This window comes from Cygnus atratus, chromosome 21, assembly GCF_013377495.2.
Source record: "Cygnus atratus isolate AKBS03 ecotype Queensland, Australia chromosome 21, CAtr_DNAZoo_HiC_assembly, whole genome shotgun sequence".
Lineage (NCBI taxonomy): Eukaryota > Metazoa > Chordata > Aves > Anseriformes > Anatidae > Cygnus > Cygnus atratus.
The window spans coordinates 7,072,931-7,078,990 of NC_066382.1; positions in this window are offsets into that span (position 1 = coordinate 7,072,931).

Sequence of the window (6,060 nt, forward strand, 5' to 3'; positions counted from 1 at the left end):
GGCTCCCGCGCCGCTTGTTATTATTATTGTAGATTTATATATGTTTTTTTAAAGACTCTCCTCCAAAGCATGTCCCGGGGGCAGAGTCACCTCTGTGCCTTGCCAGGGAGGAAGACGGGGACCCTTTGATGTCCCCAGCCCTTGCCAATGCAAGTGCCCCTCCTGCATCGTCCCGTCTTGCAGATGAAAGCCCCTTTCTTGAGGAAGGTCACCAAGACGGAGGGAAAAAAAAACTAGGAGGCATCAAAACCACTTGATTAAAAGTGACGGAAGCGAAATGGCTTCACTTGCATCTCACAGGGAAGAGGAAGAAATCAAAACAGATTTTAGAGCAGCCCCATCTATTTGCAATCCTACAGCTGGTCCACAGACCCCTCCTGGAAGCTGTAGCTCTCAGGGATTTATTATCCACCTCAAAAATATTGTGGGGAAGAAGAAAGTTTCTCTTCCAGTAGTTCAGTTCTTTCCTAACCCACCCTATTCCCTGTGCAGACACCTGTCCCCCGAAAGACACGGCCGTACTGGGCACGCTTCACCCCTCTGCCAAGGTCCGCGCCGTTAGGAGAGGAGTTCTGTAGGACGAAGGGGAGCACCACACAGCTCACCACAACTGCACACGGTGTCTCTGTCCTCCAGCCGGGACCCAGCACAGCCTTGATGGCCAGGGCAGTCATGCCAGCACGCCTGCAGCAAAATATACGTGTTTGCTGCCCTGATGATGTTATTGCTTGCAATTGCATTATTCGATGGCACGGGACATGAGCAAGGACCTTCTGTGGGGCACAAATACCACTTGGCCTCGCTTAAATATCTTTAAATCTGCCCACCCACACCAACTAGGGCAAGAATCAAGTTTGATGTGACTGAAAGAGGAGCAAAGCAGATCCCACTGCAGCTGCACCAGCTTTGCAGACTTTGATAGAGACATTGCAAAAAAAACACCTTAAAACTGTTTTCTGCTGCTCTGTCATTTGTCTCGGATAAATAAGTTTGTATTTCCCTTAGACTCAAGGCCATGAGACCCCTTATGCCATAAAGTTTATCAAGAAAATGAGAAAATAAGTGCCATTTGGGAGGGCTGAAAGCCTCTGTGCTGGTTAGCCTGGTTAGTGCTGAGGGCCGCTCTGTCCCTTTCCCAACCCGCCCCCACCGCGTGGGATTGCAACACTGCTTCCTCTCCCCCCAAAATAAACCCTGGCCACAGATCATCTCCGAGACATCCCCAGCCCTGTCGAGTTGCATTTACATTGCAAAAGTGCTCAACAGCCGTACCCAGGCTGAAACAAGGCCAAGGCTGCTATTTGCACAGCCCAGCATCCCCAAAAATGCATCTATTGGTGAACAAAGCAACCCAATTCATCCCTTGCCCCAAATCCTGCAGCTCCAGCATCCTCCTAGCCATGCAAGGCTCCTTCCCTATGTGTATGCCCTAAAAGTGAGCCCCGAGGGAGAGCGATGAGCTTCATTTAGGGGAGCGGGCCATTAATTTCTCATCCCGACTCCCTAACGACTCGCTAATTGCAAGGTAAGCAGGGTGGTGGCTGAGGAGCCGCAGCTGGGAGGTAAGGAGCTGGCCGTCCCCTCCCTGCCCAGAGGATGCTGTCATTTGGGGAATGGCAACGAGCTGCCACCGAGGTCACCTGCTGCTGGTGACAGTGGGATAGGGCTTGTCCCTGTCTGCAGCAGGACACTCTTCCCAAGCTTTCAGCCATGGCCTCCCCCTCCACAACACATCTTTGGGAGATGCCCTGGGCGTCTCTAGGAGGTGACACGAGGCCATCCCCTGGGAGAGGCAGCAGGGACACCCTGGGGAAAGACCAACAGGGAGCCCCTAGGAGATGCCACCAGGACACCTTTGGGGCATACCAGTACAGCACACCCAGGAGATGCCACCAGGACACCCATGGGATACATGAGCATCTCCTAGGAGATACAACCCCAGCCCCCCCCCAGGACATTTCCTCTCTGGGGGGCCAAGGTACCCCCCCAAAGCTCTCCCCAGCCTCTTCCCGAAGCAGGAGCTCACCCCAAGGGCTGCAGCATGTCCCCAGCTGGCAGCTGAGCTCCAGTCCCACCAGGGGTCTGGACCCCAGCATATCCACATCCCTCCACTCAGCTCCATCAGACTGAGAGCATGCCTGTGCGTAATTCATCCCCTGACCTTCAGCCAGGAGCTGTAACCAAGAGCATGACTCCAGCATCCCTCATGGGGAAAGCCGCGTGGTGCTGGCCACCATCCAGGCCAAAGCAGGGGGAGCTTTTAAACCTCTCATGGGGCTTTGGCAGGGCAGTAGTTAGCAAAGCTGTCAGTCTTCATTCTCATTGCAATGCAGATGGGGGCCAAAGTCCATCGGTGGCCAGGGTCTGAGCAGGGCTTGGCACAAAGCAAAATAGATGGAGAAGGAGAAAGGTGGGAAGGAATAAATCCAGATGCTTATGGATTGAAAAACAGCCAAGGATTTAGGTGGAGGCTTCCAAATCTGAAGGGATTAAAGCATCACGTGGGAAGGCTGATATTTTCCCATACCTTTTTTTTGCCATGCTGTCACAGCAACCACCTTCTCTTGTCCTCCATAGGATGGCATCAGTGGGATTCCTGCCACCCCATCCCCATCAGCCCCTCGCAGCACCCCTGCACAATGACAGCAATCCACTGTGAGCTTGCATTAGAGAAGCAAGGGAGTAAATTGTAGGGAGAAAATTCATGTGGCCAAAGCCCACCTAGAGTTGAAGCTGGCCATGTCGGTGGGAGACAATAAAAAAGTTTTTTTTAGATATGTGAACAGAAAAAGGAGAACCAAAGAAAACAAAAGTCCGCTACTAGATGGGGAGGGTCTCCTCACAGACAATGACATAGGCAAAGCAGAGACGTTTAATGCCTTCTTCGCCTCTGTCTTCAACGCTGATGATGGGCTTCAGGACCCAGGGTACCCTGAGCTGGAGGACCATGACAGTGGGAATGACAAACTCCCAACCGACCCTGAACGTGTGCGGGATTTGCTGCTCCACCTGGATCCATACAAGTCCATGGGTCCGGATGGGATTCATCCCAGGGTGCTTAAAGAGCTGGCAGACATCATCGCGGGACCTCTCTCAATTATTTTTCAACGATCTTGGGAATCTGGTGAGGTCCCATTGGACTGGTAGCTGGCAAATGTTGTGCCAATTTTCAAGAAGGGTAAGAAAGAAGACCCTAGCAATTACAGGCCTGTCAGTCTCACGTCAGTGCCTGATAAAATTATGGAGAGGATGATCCTTGAAGTTATTGAAGCGCACCTGGGGGACAGTGCAGTCATTGGTCCCAGCCAACATGGGTTCATGAGGGGTAGGTCCTGCCTAACAAATTTGATTTCCTTTTATGATAAGATCACCCTTCGAGTCAATCAAGGGAAACCATCTGATGTGATCTTTTTGGACTTCAGCAAAGCTTTTGACACGGTTTCCGATAGGATCCTACTGGACAAAATGTCCAGCATACAACTTAACAAAAACATCATACGATGGGTGAGCAATTGGCTGACGGGCAGGGCTCAAAGGGTTGTGGTAAATGGGGCCACATCTGGCTGGCGGATGGTCACTAGTGGGGTCCCTCAAGGCTCCATTTTAGGGCCAGTCCTCTTCAATGTTTTTATAAATGATTTGGATGTAGGACTAGAAGATGTTCTGAGCAAATTTGCCGTCGACACTAAACTTGGAGGAGTTGTGGACTCGGATGAGGGTGGAAAGGCCTTGCAGAGAGATCTGGACAGATCGGAGAGCTGGGCGATCACCAACCACATGAAGTTTAACAAGAGCAAGTGCCAGGTCCTGCACCTGGGATGGGGCAACCCTGGCTATACGTACAGACTGGGCGATGAGACGCTGGAGAGCAGCCCTGCAGAGAGGGACCTGGGGGTTGTGGTTGACAGCAAGCTGAACATGAGCCAGCAGTGAGCCCTGGCAGCCAGGAGGGCCAACTGTATCCTGGGGTGCATCAAGCACGGCATTGCTAGTCAGTCGAGGGAAGTGAGTGTCCCGCTCTGCTCTGCGCTGGTGCGGCCTCACCTCGAGTACTGTGTGCAGTTCTGGGCACCACAGTACAAAAAGCACATTAAACTGTTGGAGAGTGTCCAGAGGAGGGCGATGAAGATGGTGAAGGGCCTAGAGGGGAAGGCGTATGAGGAGCGGCTGAGGTCACTGGGCCTGTTCAGCCTGGAGAAGAGGAGGCTGAGGGGGGACCTCATTGCAGTCTACAACTTCCTCGCGAGAGGGAGTGGAGAGGCAGGTGACCTATTCTCTGTTATCACCAGTGACAGGACCCGTGGGAACGGTGTGAAGCTGAGGCAGGGGAAGTTTAGGCTGGACATCAGGAAGAGGTTCTTCACTGAGAGGGTGGGCGCACACTGGAACAGGCTCCCCAGGGAAGGAGTCACTGCACCAAGCCTGTCTGAATTTAAGAACAGATTGGACTGTGCACTTAGTCACATGGTCTAAACTTTTGGGCAGACCTGTGCGGTGCCAGGAGTTGGACTTGATGATCCTTATGGGTCCCTTCCAACTCAGGATATTCTATGATTCTAAGCAGCACAAAATCTCCCCTAAACCAGAGCCCTGGGGATTTATTTTGAAAAATATTCACTCTGGGGGCACAGCTGTTAAAGGTAACTTTCTGCTTAAGCATTTGCTGGGAGTTTGCAAACATCATCTGCAACAAGCGTGCCAGCTGCCCCAGCACATTAACAGCTGAGCAAGATAACGAGGCTGAAGAAAGCAATCGTTAAAAGGGATGTCGAGAAGAAAAAGGGGAGTAATAGTAAATAATAAAAAGCTTAGGAAGATGAGTCTTGGTGCGGGACACCCATCACCAACTTGGATTTATGGGAGCAGGCTCAAGCCTTACAAAAAGCGTCTTATGAAGGGTGTCTGCCTAGAAATATTTTGCATTTAATGCATTGAAGTGCACTTTGTGGCTAAAAAGATTCCTATGGTGCTGCAGGATCCCCAAATGGGTTAACAGCATCTCCTCTGGTGCCCACCCACCATCCCCATAACCTCCTGGGCTCCTGCAAGTGATTTCTATAACATCCTGTTGCTACATACAGAGTAATTCACCAGCTGGCATTGCACACAGCATTGCAATATAAATATAGCAAGATTTAACCGTGGGGTTGCAATTACCCAGTGTAGTGCAGGAGCTCCCTATTGCCATCCATGCAATGCAGCAACATCCCTGGAGGACCGGCTGCTTTCCAGCATGCTGACCCTAAATGCACTGAAACTGGAAAGAAAAAAAAAAAAAAAAAAAGGAAAAAACAGTGGGAAAAGAGCCACGACCTCCTTGGCACCATTCTCCACCAGCATCAAACTGGTTTCCATCAGCTGCATGGCTGGTCTGGGACCTGGCCAGCCCCATTCATGTTGTACTTTTATGCTAAGATGGGGAAAAAAAACTCCATCAGAAAAGACTTTGGGGGGGGGGAGGGGGGGCACGGGGGGAAGCAAAGCACATTTTATGGCTAATTAGAAAAATACTCAAAAATTGGTCCAGGACAGATAATCTCTGCTCGCCAGCAGCACGAGCCGCGCTGTCCCATTTCAAGGTTGAGTTGCCGGGAATATCAATCTGATAATTGTAGTGCTACAAATGAAAATCAAATTGAAGCCAGTTAGAGGATCGCATTATAAATTGATTTAGTCCACAGACAACTTTCCACCTCCCTGGCCTTGGGTTTCTGTGGCATGGACAGAGAGCTCTGGGTACCAGAGAGGCAGCAGAGCACTTCCCTCTGCCCATTACCCCCCTCCATCCCACACCATTTCTGGGCAAAATAAAAGCGATCTTGGGGCTTCCTGTTGAACTTTGAGCATGAGGATTGTCTCAACCCGTTGGGGTGCTATCAGCAAAGCTAGAGGGATAGCTGCAATGAAAGGAAAACATCTGCTCTCAAGCTGAACAGGGTTACAAAATCTCATACGGAAACACGCTGGTTCCTATGGATTTATTCCTATGGGATTTATTTCCAGGTTGAAGTTTTAGCAGTTCCCAAACTGCCTTCCCTGCAGAAACAGCTCCCTTGCTCA